This window comes from Cavia porcellus, unplaced genomic scaffold (assembly GCF_034190915.1).
Source record: "Cavia porcellus strain 051 isolate PalLab524CR breed Dunkin Hartley unplaced genomic scaffold, mCavPor4.1 scaffold_1, whole genome shotgun sequence".
In the NCBI taxonomy this organism is placed as follows: Eukaryota; Metazoa; Chordata; class Mammalia; order Rodentia; family Caviidae; genus Cavia; species Cavia porcellus.
Genome location: NW_026947484.1, coordinates 5,509,820 through 5,525,684, shown reverse-complemented (window position 1 = coordinate 5,525,684; position 15,865 = coordinate 5,509,820).

Genomic DNA, 15,865 nt, shown 5'->3' with positions numbered 1-15,865 from the left:
TGTATGGGTGTGTGTTACATTACATTCACTGGTAGGAGTGAGAAAAACATCACGGGGTGGTGCGCATTGTATGGGTGTGTGTTACATTACATTCACTAGTAGGAGTGAGAAAAACATCACGGGGTGGTGCGCATTGTATGGGTGTGTGTTACATTACATTCACTAGTAGGAGTGAGAAAAACATCACGGGGTGGTGCGCATTGTATGGGTGTGTGTTACATTACATTCACTAGTAGGAGTGAGAAAAACATCACGGGGTGGTGCGCATTGTATGGGTGTTTGTTACATTAGATTCACTAGAAGGAGTGAGAAAATCATCACGGGGTGGTGCGCATTGTATGGGTGTGTGTTACATTAGATTCACTAGTAGGAGTGAGAAAAACATCACGGGGTGGTGCGCATTGTATGGGTGTGTGTTACATTAGATTCACTAGTAGGAGTGAGAAAAACATCACGGGGTGGTGCGCATTGTATGGGTGTGCGTTACATTACATTCACTAGTAGGTGTGAGAAAAACATCACGGGGTGGTGCGCATTGTATGGGTGTGTGTTACATTACAATCACTAGTAGGAGTGAGAAAAACATCACTTGGTGGTGCGCATTGTATGGGTTTGTGTTACAATAGATTCACTAGTAGGAGTGAGAAAAACATCACGGGGTGGTGCGCATTGTATGGGTGTGTGTTACATTACATTCACTAGTAGGAGTGAGAAAAACATCTCGGGGTGGTGCGCATTGTATGGGTGTGTGTTACATTAGATTCACTCGTAGGAGTGAGAAAAACATCACGGGGTGGTGCGCATTGTATGGGTGTGTGTTACATTAGATTCACTAGTAGGAGTGAGAAAAACATCACGGGGTGGTGCGCATTTTATGGGTGTGTGTTACATTAGATTCACTAGTAGGAGTGAGAAAAATATCACGGGGTGGTGCGCATTGTATGGGTGTGTGTTACATTACATTCACTAGTAGGAGTGAGAAAAACATCACGGGGTGGTGCGCATTGTATGGGTGTGTGTTACATTAGATTCACTAGTAGGAGTGAGAAAAACATCACGGGGTGGTGCGCATTGTATGGGTGTGTGTTACATTAGATTCACTACTAGGAGTGAGAAAAACATCACGGGGAGGTGCGCATTGTATGGGTGTGTGTTACATTACATTCACTAGTAGGAGTGAGAAAAACATTACGGGGTGGTGCGCATTGTATGGGTGTGTGTTACATTACATTCACTAGTAGGAGTGAGAAAAACATCACGGGGTGGTGCGCATTGTATGGGTGTGTGTTACATTACATTCACTAGTAGGAGTGAGAAAAACATCACGGGGTGGTGCGCATTGTATGGGTGTGTGTTACATTACATTCACTAGTAGGAGTGAGAAAAACATCACGGGGTGGTGCGCATTGTATGGGTGTGTGTTACATTACATTCACTAGTAGGAGTGAGAAAAACATCACGAGGTGGTGCGCATTGTATGGGTGTTTGTTACATTAGATTCACTAGAAGGAGTGAGAAAAACATCACGGGGTGGTGCACATTGTATGGGTGTGTGTTACATTAGATTCACTAGTAGGAGTGAGAAAAACATCACGGGGTGGTGCGCATTGTATGGGTGTGTGTTACATTAGATTCACTAGTAGGAGTGAGAAAAACATCACGGGGTTGTGCGCATTGTATGGGTGTGTGTTACATTACATTCACGAGTAGGAGTGAGAAAAACATCACGGGGTGGTGCGCATTGTATGGGTGTGTGTTACATTACATTCACTAGTAGGAGTGAGAAAAACATCACGGGGTGGTGCGCATTGTATGGGTGTTTGTTACATTAGATTCACTAGAAGGAGTGAGAAAAACATCACGGGGTGGTGCGCATTGTATGGGTGTGTGTTACATTAGATACACTAGTAGGAGTGAGAAAAACATCACGGGGTGGTGCGCATTGTATGGGTGTGTGTTACATTAGATTCACTAGTAGGAGTGAGAAAAACATCACGGGGTGGTGCGCATTGTATGGGTGTGTGTTACATTACATTCACTAGTAGGTGTGAGAAAAACATCACGGGGTGGTGCGCATTGTATGGGTGTGTGTTACATTACAATCACTAGTAGGAGTGAGAAAAACTTCACGGGGTGGTGCGCATTGTATGGGTGTGTGTTACATTAGATTCACTAGTAGGAGTGAGAAAAACATCACGGGGTGGTGCGCATTGTATGGGTGTGTGTTACATTAGATTCACTAGTAGGAGTGAGAAAAACATCACGGGGAGGTGCGCATTGTATGGGTGTGTGTTACATTACATTCACTAGTAGGAGTGAGAAAAACATCACGGGGTGGTGCGCATTGTATGGGTGTGTGTTACATTAGATTCACTAGTAGGAGTGAGAAAAACATCACGGGGTGGTGCGCATTGTATGGGTGTGTGTTACATTACATTCACTAGTAGGAGTGAGAAAAACATCACGGGGTGGTGCGCATTGTATGGGTGTGTGTTACATTAGATTCACTAGTAGGAGTGAGAAAAACATCACGGGGTGGTGCGCATTGTATGGGTGTGTGTTACATTACATTCACTAGTAGGAGTGAGAAAAACATCACGGGGTGGTGCGCATTGTATGGGTGTGTGTTACATTAGATTCACTAGTAGGAGTGAGAAAAACATCAAGGGGTGGTGCGCATTGTATGGGTGTGTGTTACATTAGATTGACTAGTAGGAGTGAGAAAAACATCACGGGGTGGTGCGCATTGTATGGGTGTGTGTTACATTAGATTCACTAGTAGGAGTGAGAAAAACATCACGGGGTGGTGCGCATTGTATGGGTGTGTGTTACATTAGATTCACTAGAAGGAGTGAGAAAAACATCACGGGGTGGTGCGCATTGTATGGGTGTGTGTTACATTAGATTCACTAGTAGGAGTGAGAAAATCATCACGGGGTGGTGCGCATTGTATGGGTGTGTGTTACATTAGATTCACTAGTAGGAGTGAGAAAATCATCACGGGGTGGTGCGCATTGTATGGGTGTGTGTTAAATTGCATTCACTAGTAGGAGTGAGAAAAACATCACGGGGTGGTGCGCAATGTATGGGTGTGTGTTACATTAGATTGGTGCGCATTGTACGGGTGTGTGTTACATTACATTCACTAGTAGGAGTGAGAAAAACATCACGGGGTGGTGCGCATTGTACGGGTGTGTGTTACATTACATTCACTAGTAGGAGTGAGAAAAACATCACGGGGTGGTGCGCATTGTATGGGTGTGTGTTACATTAGATTCACTAGTAGGAGTGAGAAAAACTTCACGGGGTGGTGCGCATTGTATGGGTGTGTGTTACATTAGATTCACTACTAGGAGTGAGAAAAACATCACGGGGAGGTGCGCATTGTATGGGTGTGTGTTACATTACATTCACTAGTAGGAGTGAGAAAAACATCACGGGGTGGTGCGCATTGTATGGGTGTGTGTTACATTACATTCACTGGTAGGAGTGAGAAAAACATCACGGGGTGGTGCGCATTGTATGGGTGTGTGTTACATTACATTCACTAGTAGGAGTGAGAAAAACATCACGGGGTGGTGCGCATTGTATGGGTGTGTGTTACATTACATTCACTAGTAGGAGTGAGAAAAACATCACGGGGTGGTGCGCATTGTATGGGTGTGTGTTACATTACATTCACTAGTAGGAGTGAGAAAAACATCACGGGGTGGTGCGCATTGTATGGGTGTTTGTTACATTAGATTCACTAGAAGGAGTGAGAAAATCATCACGGGGTGGTGCGCATTGTATGGGTGTGTGTTACATTAGATTCACTAGTAGGAGTGAGAAAAACATCACGGGGTGGTGCGCATTGTATGGGTGTGTGTTACATTAGATTCACTAGTAGGAGTGAGAAAAACATCACGGGGTGGTGCGCATTGTATGGGTGTGCGTTACATTACATTCACTAGTAGGTGTGAGAAAAACATCACGGGGTGGTGCGCATTGTATGGGTGTGTGTTACATTACAATCACTAGTAGGAGTGAGAAAAACATCACTTGGTGGTGCGCATTGTATGGGTTTGTGTTACAATAGATTCACTAGTAGGAGTGAGAAAAACATCACGGGGTGGTGCGCATTGTATGGGTGTGTGTTACATTACATTCACTAGTAGGAGTGAGAAAAACATCTCGGGGTGGTGCGCATTGTATGGGTGTGTGTTACATTAGATTCACTCGTAGGAGTGAGAAAAACATCACGGGGTGGTGCGCATTGTATGGGTGTGTGTTACATTAGATTCACTAGTAGGAGTGAGAAAAACATCACGGGGTGGTGCGCATTTTATGGGTGTGTGTTACATTAGATTCACTAGTAGGAGTGAGAAAAATATCACGGGGTGGTGCGCATTGTATGGGTGTGTGTTACATTACATTCACTAGTAGGAGTGAGAAAAACATCACGGGGTGGTGCGCATTGTATGGGTGTGTGTTACATTAGATTCACTAGTAGGAGTGAGAAAAACATCACGGGGTGGTGCGCATTGTATGGGTGTGTGTTACATTAGATTCACTACTAGGAGTGAGAAAAACATCACGGGGAGGTGCGCATTGTATGGGTGTGTGTTACATTACATTCACTAGTAGGAGTGAGAAAAACATTACGGGGTGGTGCGCATTGTATGGGTGTGTGTTACATTACATTCACTAGTAGGAGTGAGAAAAACATCACGGGGTGGTGCGCATTGTATGGGTGTGTGTTACATTACATTCACTAGTAGGAGTGAGAAAAACATCACGGGGTGGTGCGCATTGTATGGGTGTGTGTTACATTACATTCACTAGTAGGAGTGAGAAAAACATCACGGGGTGGTGCGCATTGTATGGGTGTGTGTTACATTACATTCACTAGTAGGAGTGAGAAAAACATCACGAGGTGGTGCGCATTGTATGGGTGTTTGTTACATTAGATTCACTAGAAGGAGTGAGAAAAACATCACGGGGTGGTGCACATTGTATGGGTGTGTGTTACATTAGATTCACTAGTAGGAGTGAGAAAAACATCACGGGGTGGTGCGCATTGTATGGGTGTGTGTTACATTAGATTCACTAGTAGGAGTGAGAAAAACATCACGGGGTTGTGCGCATTGTATGGGTGTGTGTTACATTACATTCACGAGTAGGAGTGAGAAAAACATCACGGGGTGGTGCGCATTGTATGGGTGTGTGTTACATTACATTCACTAGTAGGAGTGAGAAAAACATCACGGGGTGGTGCGCATTGTATGGGTGTTTGTTACATTAGATTCACTAGAAGGAGTGAGAAAAACATCACGGGGTGGTGCGCATTGTATGGGTGTGTGTTACATTAGATACACTAGTAGGAGTGAGAAAAACATCACGGGGTGGTGCGCATTGTATGGGTGTGTGTTACATTAGATTCACTAGTAGGAGTGAGAAAAACATTACGGGGTGGTGCGCATTGTATGGGTGTGTGTTAAATTACATTCACTAGTAGGAGTGAGAAAAACATCACGGGGTGGTGCGCAATGTATGGGTGTGTGTTACATTAGATTCACTAGTAGGAGTGAGAAAAACATCACGGGGTGGTGCGCATTGTATGGGTGTGTGTTACATTACATTCACTAGTAGGAGTGAGAAAAACATCACGGGGTGGTGCGCATTGTACGGGTGTGTGTTACATTACATTCACTAGTAGGAGTGAGAAAAACATCACGGGGTGGTGCGCATTGTATGGGTGTGTGTTACATTAGATTCACTAGTAGGAGTGAGAAAAACATCACGGGGTGGTGTGCATTGTATGGGTGTGTGTTACATTAGATTCACTAGTAGGAGTGAGAAAAACATGACGGGGTGGTGCGCATTGTATGGGTGTGTGTTACATTAGATTCACTACTAGGAGTGAGAAAAACATCACGGGGAGGTGCGCATTGTATGGGTGTGTGTTACATTACATTCACTAGTAGGAGTGAGAAAAACATCACGGGGTGGTGCGCATTGTATGGGTGTGTGTTACATTACATTCACTAGTAGGAGTGAGAAAAACATCACGGGGTGGTGCGCATTGTATGGGTGTGTGTTACATTACATTCACTAGTAGGTGTGAGAAAAACATCACGGGGTGGTGCGCATTGTATGGGTGTGTGTTACATTACATTCACTAGTAGGAGTGAGAAAAACATTACGGGGTGGTGCGCATTGTATGGGTTTGTGTTACATTACATTCACTAGTAGGAGTGAGAAAAACATCACGGGGTGGTGCGCATTGTATGGGTGTGTGTTACATTACATTCACTAGTAGGAGTGAGAAAAACATCTCGGGGTGGTGCGCATTTTATGGGTGTGTGTTACATTAGATTCACTCGTAGGAGTGAGAAAAACATCACGGGGTGGTGCGCATTGTATGGGTGTGTGTTACATTAGATTCACTAGTAGGAGTGAGAAAAACATCACGGGGTGGTGCGCATTGTATGGGTGTGTGTTACATTAGATTCACTAGTAGGAGTGAGAAAAACATCACGGGGTGGTGCGCATTTTATGGGTGTGTGTTACATTAGATTCACTAGTAGGAGTGAGAAAAATATCACGGGGTGGTGCGCATTGTATGGGTGTGTGTTACATTACATTCACTAGTAGGAGTGAGAAAAACATCACGGGGTGGTGCGCATTGTATGGGTGTGTGTTACATTAGATTCACTAGTAGGAGTGAGAAAAACATCACGGGGTGGTGCGCATTGTATGGGTGTGTGTTACATTAGATTCACTACTAGGAGTGAGAAAAACATCACGGGGTGGTGCGCATTGTATGGGTGTGTGTTACATTACATTCACTAGTAGGAGTGAGAAAAACATGACGGGGTGGTGCGCATTGTATGGGTGTGTGTTACATTACATTCACTAGTAGGAGTGAGAAAAAAATCACGGGGTGGTGCGCATTGTATGGGTGTGTGTTACATTACATTCACTAGTATGAGTGAGAAAAACATCACGGGGTGGTGCGCATTGTATGGGTGTGTGTTACATTACATTCACTAGTAGGAGTGAGAAAAACATCACGGGGTGGTGCGTATTGTATGGGTGTGTGTTACATTAGATTGACTAGTAGGAGTGAGAAAAACATCACGGGGTGGTGCGCATTGTATGGGTGTGTGTTACATTACATTCACTAGTAGGAGTGAGAAAAACATCACGGGGTGGTGCGCATTGTATGGGTGTGTGTTACATTACATTCACTAGTAGGAGTGAGAAAAACATCACGGGGTGGTGCGCATTGTATGGGTGTGTGTTACATTACATTCACTAGTAGGAGTGAGAAAAACATCACGGGGTGGTGCGCATTGTATGGGTGTGTGTTACATTACATACACTAGTAGGAGTGAGAAAAACATCACGGGGTGGTGCGCATTGTATGGGTGTGTGTTACATTACATTCACTACTAGGAGTGAGAAAAACATCACGGGGTGGTGCGCATTGTATGGGTGTGTGTTACATTACATTCACTACTAGGAGTGAGAAAAACATCACGGGGTGGTGCGCATTGTATGGGTGTGTGTTACATTACATTCACTAGTAGGAGTGAGAAAAACATCACGGGGTGGTGCGCATTGTATGGGTGTTTGTTACATTAGATTCACTAGAAGGAGTGAGAAAAACATCACGGGGTGGTGCGCATTTTATGGGTGTGTGTTACATTAGATACACTAGTAGGAGTGAGAAAAACATCACGGGGTGGTGCGCATTGTATGGGTGTGTGTTACATTAGATTCACTAGTAGGAGTGAGAAAAACATCACGAGGTGGTGCGCATTGTATGGGTGTGCGTTACATTACATTCACTAGTAGGTGTGAGAAAAACATCACGGGGTGGTGCGCATTGTATGGGTGTGTGTTACATTACAATCACTAGTAGGAGTGAGAAAAACATCACTTGGTGGTGCGCATTGTACGGGTTTGTGTTACAATAGATTCACTAGTAGGAGTGAGAAAAACATCACGGGGTGGTGCGCATTTTATGGGTGTGTGTTACATTAGATTCACTAGTAGGAGTGAGAAAAATATCACGGGGTGGTGCGCATTGTATGGGTGTGTGTTACATTACATTCACTAGTAGGAGTGAGAAAAACATCACGGGGTGGTGCGCATTGTATGGGTGTGTGTTACATTAGATTCACTAGTAGGAGTGAGAAAAACATCACGGGGTGGTGCGCATTGTATGGGTGTGTGTTACATTAGATTCACTACTAGGAGTGAGAAAAACATCACGGGGAGGTGCGCATTGTATGGGTGTGTGTTACATTACATTCACTAGTAGGAGTGAGAAAAATATTACGGGGTGGTGCGCATTGTATGGGTGTGTGTTACATTACATTCACTAGTAGGAGTGAGAAAAACATCACGGGGTGGTGCGCATTGTATGGGTGTGTGTTACATTACATTCACTAGTAGGAGTGAGAAAAACATCACGGGGTGGTGCGCATTGTATGGGTGTGTGTTACATTACATTCACTAGTAGGAGTGAGAAAAACATCACGGGGTGGTGCGCATTGTATGGGTGTGTGTTACATTACATTCACTAGTAGGAGTGAGAAAAACATCACGAAGTGGTGCGCATTGTATGGGTGTTTGTTACATTAGATTCACTAGAAGGAGTGAGAAAAACATCACGGGGTGATGCACATTGTATGGGTGTGTGTTACATTAGATTCACTAGTAGGAGTGAGAAAAACATCACGGGGTGGTGCGCATTGTATGGTTGTATGTTACATTAGATTCACTAGTAGGAGTGAGAAAAACATCACGGGGTTGTGCGCATTGTATGGGTGTGTGTTACATTACATTCACGAGTAGGAGTGAGAAAAACATCACGGGGTGTTGCGCATTGTATGGGTGTGTGTTACATTACATTCACTAGTAGGAGTGAGAAAAACATCACGGGGTGGTGCGCATTGTATGGGTGTTTGTTACATTAGATTCACTAGAAGGAGTGAGAAAAACATCACGGGGTGGTGCGCATTGTATGGGTGTGTGTTACATTAGATACACTAGTAGGAGTGAGAAAAACATCAGGGGGTGGTGCGCATTGTATGGGTGTGTGTTACATTAGATTCACTAGTAGGAGTGAGAAAAACATCACGGGGTGGTGCGCATTGTATGGGTGTGTGTTAAATTACATTCACTAGTAGGAGTGAGAAAAACATCACGGGGTGGTGCGCAATGTATGGGTGTGTGTTACATTAGATTCACTAGTAGGAGTGAGAAAAACATCACGGGGTGGTGCGCATTGTATGGGTGTGTGTTACATTACATTCACTAGTAGGAGTGAGAAAAACATCACGGGGTGGTGCGCATTGTACGGGTGTGTGTTACATTACATTCACTAGTAGGAGTGAGAAAAACATCACGGGGTGGTGCGCATTGTATGGGTGTGTGTTACATTAGATTCACTAGTAGGAGTGAGAAAAACATCACGGGGTGGTGTGCATTGTATGGGTGTGTGTTACATTAGATTCACTAGTAGGAGTGAGAAAAACATGACGGGGTGGTGCGCATTGTATGGGTGTGTGTTACATTAGATTCACTAGTAGGAGTGAGAAAAACATCACGGGGAGGTGCGCATTGTATGGGTGTGTGTTACATTACATTCACTAGTAGGAGTGAGAAAAACATCACGGGGTGGTGCGCATTTTATGGGTGTGTGTTACATTACATTCACTAGTAGGAGTGAGAAAAACATCACAGGGTGGTGCGCATTGTATGGGTGTGTGTTACATTACATTCACTAGTAGGAGTGAGAAAAACATCACGGGGTGGTGCGCATTGTATGGGTGTGTGTTACATTACATTCACTAGTAGGAGTGAGAAAAACATCACGGGGTGGTGCGCATTGTATGGGTGTGTGTTACATTACATTCACTAGTAGGAGTGAGAAAAACATCACGGGGTGGTGCGCATTGTATGGGTGTGTGTTACATTACATACACTAGTAGGAGTGAGAAAAACATCACGGGGTGGTGCGCATTGTATGGGTGTGTGTTACATTACATTCACTACTAGGAGTGAGAAAAACATCACGGGGTGGTGCGCATTGTATGGGTGTGTGTTACATTACATTCACTACTAGGAGTGAGAAAAACATCACGGGGTGGTGCGCATTGTATGGGTGTGTGTTACATTACATTCACTAGTAGGAGTGAGAAAAACATCACGGGGTGGTGCGCATTGTATGGGTGTTTGTTACATTAGATTCACTAGAAGGAGTGAGAAAAACATCACGGGGTGGTGCGCATTTTATGGGTGTGTGTTACATTAGATACACTAGTAGGAGTGAGAAAAACATCACGGGGTGGTGCGCATTGTATGGGTGTGTGTTACATTAGATTCACTAGTAGGAGTGAGAAAAACATCACGGGGTGGTGCGCATTGTATGGGTGTGCGTTACATTACATTCACTAGTAGGTGTGAGAAAAACATCACGGGGTGGTGCGCATTGTATGGGTGTGTGTTACATTACAATCACTAGTAGGAGTGAGAAAAACATCACTTGGTGGTGCGCATTGTATGGGTTTGTGTTACAATAGATTCACTAGTAGGAGTGAGAAAAACATCACGGGGTGGTGCGCATTGTATGGGTGTGTGTTACATTACATTCACTAGTAGGAGTGAGAAAAACATCTCGGGGTGGTGCGCATTGTATGGGTGTGTGTTACATTAGATTCACTCGTAGGAGTGAGAAAAACATCACGGGGTGGTGCGCATTGTATGGGTGTGTGTTACATTAGATTCACTAGTAGGAGTGAGAAAAACATCACGGGGTTGTGCGCATTTTATGGGTGTGTGTTACATTAGATTCACTAGTAGGAGTGAGAAAAATATCACGGGGTGGTGCGCATTGTATGGGTGTGTGTTACATTACATTCACTAGTAGGAGTGAGAAAAACATCACGGGGTGGTGCGCATTGTATGGGTGTGTGTTACATTAGATTCACTAGTAGGAGTGAGAAAAACATCACGGGGTGGTGCGCATTGTATGGGTGTGTGTTACATTAGATTCACTACTAGGAGTGAGAAAAACATCACGGGGAGGTGCGCATTGTATGGGTGTGTGTTACATTACATTCACTAGTAGGAGTGAGAAAAACATTACGGGGTGGTGCGCATTGTATGGGTGTGTGTTACATTACATTCACTAGTAGGAGTGAGAAAAACATCACGGGGTGGTGCGCATTGTATGGGTGTGTGTTACATTACATTCACTAGTAGGAGTGAGAAAAACATCACGGGGTGGTGCGCATTGTATGGGTGTGTGTTACATTACATTCACTAGTAGGAGTGAGAAAAACATCACGGGGTTGTGCGCATTGTATGGGTGTGTGTTACATTACATTCACGAGTAGGAGTGAGAAAAACATCACGGGGTGGTGCGCATTGTATGGGTGTGTGTTACATTACATTCACTAGTAGGAGTGAGAAAAACATCACGGGGTGGTGCGCATTGTATGGGTGTTTGTTACATTAGATTCACTAGAAGGAGTGAGAAAAACATCACGGGGTGGTGCGCATTGTATGGGTGTGTGTTACATTAGATACACTAGTAGGAGTGAGAAAAACATCACGGGGTGGTGCGCATTGTATGGGTGTGTGTTACATTAGATTCACTAGTAGGAGTGAGAAAAACATCACGGGGTGGTGCGCATTGTATGGGTGTGTGTTAAATTACATTCACTAGTAGGAGTGAGAAAAACATCACGGGGTGGTGCGCAATGTATGGGTGTGTGTTACATTAGATTCACTAGTAGGAGTGAGAAAAACATCACGGGGTGGTGCGCATTGTATGGGTGTGTGTTACATTACATTCACTAGTAGGAGTGAGAAAAACATCACGGGGTGGTGCGCATTGTACGGGTGTGTGTTACATTACATTCACTAGTAGGAGTGAGAAAAACATCACGGGGTGGTGCGCATTGTATGGGTGTGTGTTACATTAGATTCACTAGTAGGAGTGAGAAAAACATCACGGGGTGGTGTGCATTGTATGGGTGTGTGTTACATTAGATTCACTAGTAGGAGTGAGAAAAACATGACGGGGTGGTGCGCATTGTATGGGTGTGTGTTACATTAGATTCACTACTAGGAGTGAGAAAAACATCACGGGGAGGTGCGCATTGTATGGGTGTGTGTTACATTACATTCACTAGTAGGAGTGAGAAAAACATCACGGGGTGGTGCGCATTGTATGGGTGTGTGTTACATTACATTCACTAGTAGGAGTGAGAAAAACATCACGGGGTGGTGCGCATTGTATGGGTGTGTGTTACATTACATTCACTAGTAGGAGTGAGAAAAACATCACGGGGTGGTGCGCATTGTATGGGTGTGTGTTACATTACATTCACTAGTAGGAGTGAGAAAAACATCACGGGGTGGTGCGCATTGTATGGGTGTGTGTTACATTACATTCACTAGTAGGAGTGAGAAAAACATCACGGGGTGGTGCGCATTGTATGGGTGTGTGTTACATTACATTCACTAGTAGGAGTGAGAAAAACATCACGGGGTGGTGCGCATTGTATGGGTGTTTGTTACATTAGATTCACTAGAAGGAGTGAGAAAATCATCACGGGGTGGTGCGCATTGTATGGGTGTGTGTTACATTAGATTCACTAGTAGGAGTGAGAAAAACATCACGGGGTGGTGCGCATTGTATGGGTGTGTGTTACATTAGATTCACTAGTAGGAGTGAGAAAAACATCACGGGGTGGTGCGCATTGTATGGGTGTGCGTTACATTACATTCACTAGTAGGTGTGAGAAAAACATCACGGGGTGGTGCGCATTGTATGGGTGTGTGTTACATTACAATCACTAGTAGGAGTGAGAAAAACATCACTTGGTGGTGCGCATTGTATGGGTTTGTGTTACATTAGATTCACTAGTAGGAGTGAGAAAAACATCACGGGGTGGTGCGCATTGTATGGGTGTGTGTTACATTACATTCACTAGTAGGAGTGAGAAAAACATCTCGGGGTGGTGCGCATTGTATGGGTGTGTGTTACATTAGATTCACTCGTAGGAGTGAGAAAAACATCACGGGGTGGTGCGAATTGTATGGGTGTGTGTTACATTAGATTCACTAGTAGGAGTGAGAAAAACATCACGGGGTGGTGCGCATTTTATGGGTGTGTGTTACATTAGATTCACTAGTAGGAGTGAGAAAAATATCACGGGGTGGTGCGCATTGTATGGGTGTGTGTTACATTACATTCACTAGTAGGAGTGAGAAAAACATCACGGGGTGGTGCGCATTGTATGGGTGTGTGTTACATTAGATTCACTAGTAGGAGTGAGAAAAACATCACGGGGTGGTGCGCATTGTATGGGTGTGTGTTACATTAGATTCACTACTAGGAGTGAGAAAAACATCACGGGGTGGTGCGCATTGTATGGGTGTGTGTTACATTACATTCACTAGTAGGAGTGAGAAAAACATGACGGGGTGGTGCGCATTGTATGGGTGTGTGTTACATTACATTCACTAGTAGGAGTGAGATAAACATCACGGGGTGGTGCGCATTGTATGGGTGTGTGTTACATTACATTCACTAGTAGGAGTGAGAAAAACATCACGGGGTGGTGCGCATTGTATGGGTGTGTGTTACATTACATTCACTAGTAGGAGTGAGAAAAACATCACGGGGTGGTGCGTATTGTATGGGTGTGTGTTACATTAGATTGACTAGTAGGAGTGAGAAAAACATCACGGGGTGGTGCGCATTGTATGGGTGTGTGTTACATTACATTCACTAGTAGGAGTGAGAAAAACATCACGGGGTGGTGCGCATTGTATGGGTGTGTGTTACATTACATTCACTAGTAGGAGTGAGAAAAACATCACGGGGTGGTGCGCATTGTATGGGTGTGTGTTACATTACATTCACTAGTAGGAGTGAGAAAAACATCACGGGGTGGTGCGCATTGTATGGGTGTGTGTTACATTACATACACTAGTAGGAGTGAGAAAAACATCACGGGGTGGTGCGCATTGTATGGGTGTGTGTTACATTACATTCACTACTAGGAGTGAGAAAAACATCACGGGGTGGTGCGCATTGTATGGGTGTGTGTTACATTACATTCACTACTAGGAGTGAGAAAAACATCACGGGGTGGTGCGCATTGTATGGGTGTGTGTTACATTACATTCACTAGTAGGAGTGAGAAAAACATCACGGGGTGGTGCGCATTGTATGGGTGTTTGTTACATTAGATTCACTAGAAGGAGTGAGAAAAACATCACGGGGTGGTGCGCATTTTATGGGTGTGTGTTACATTAGATACACTAGTAGGAGTGAGAAAAACATCACGGGGTGGTGCGCATTGTATGGGTGTGTGTTACATTAGATTCACTAGTAGGAGTGAGAAAAACATCACGGGGTGGTGCGCATTGTATGGGAGTGTGTTACATTAGATTCACTAGAAGGAGTGAGAAAAACATCACGGGGTGGTGTGCATTGTATGGGTGTGTGTTACATTAGATTCACTAGTAGGAGTGAGAAAATCATCACGGGGTGGTGCGCATTGTATGGGTGTGTGTTAAATTACATTCACTAGTAGGAGTGAGAAAAACATCACGGGGTGGTGCGCAATTTATGGGTGTGTGTTACATTAGATTCACTAGTAGGAGTGAGAAAAACATCACGGGGTGGTGCGCATTGTATGGGTGTGTGTTACATTACATTCACTAGTAGGAGTGAGAAAAACATCACGGGGTGGTGCGCATTGTTCGGGTGTGTGTTACATTACATTCACTAGTAGGAATGAGAAAAACATCACGGGGTGGTGCGCATTGTATGGGTGTGTGTTACATTAGATTCACTAGTAGGAGTGAGAAAAACATCACGGGGTGGTGTGCATTGTATGGGTGTGTGTTACATTAGATTCACTAGTAGGAGTGAGAAAAACTTCACGGGGTGGTGCGCATTGTATGGGTGTGTGTTACATTAGATTCACTACTAGGAGTGAGAAAAACATCACGGGGAGGTGCGCATTGTATGGGTGTGTGTTACATTACATTCACTAGTAGGAGTGAGAAAAACATCACGGGGTGGTGCGCATTGTATGGGTGTGTGTTACATTACATTCACTAGTAGGAGTGAGAAAAACATCACGGGGTGGTGCGCATTGTATGGGTGTGTGTTACATTACATTCACTAGTAGGAGTGAGAAAAACATCACGGGGTGGTGCGCATTGTATGAGTGTGTGTTACATTACATTCACTAGTAGGAGTGAGAAAAACATCACGGGGTGGTGCGCATTGTATGGGTGTGTGTTACATTACATTCACTAGTAGGAGTGAGAAAAACATCACGGGGTGGTGCGCATTGTATGGGTGTTTGTTACATTAGATTCACTAGAAGGAGTGAGAAAATCATCACGGGGTGGTGCGCATTGTATGGGTGTGTTACATTAGATTCACTCGTAGGAGTGAGAAAAACATCACGGGGTGGTGCGCATTGTATGGGTGTGTGTTACATTAGATTCACTAGTAGGAGTGAGAAAAACATCACGGGGTGGTGCGCATTTTATGGGTGTGTGTTACATTGGATTCACTAGTAGGAGTGAGAAAAATATCACCGGGTGGTGCGCATTGTATGGGTGTGTGTTACATTACATTCACTAGTAGGAGTGAGAAAAACATCACGGGTTGGTGCGCATTGTATGGGTGTGTGTTACATTAGATTCACTAGTAGGAGTGAGAAAAACATCACGGGGTGGTGCGCATTGTATGGGTGTGTGTTACATTAGATTCACTACTAGGAGTGAGAAAAACATCACGGGGAGGTGCGCATTGTATGGGTGTGTGTTACAT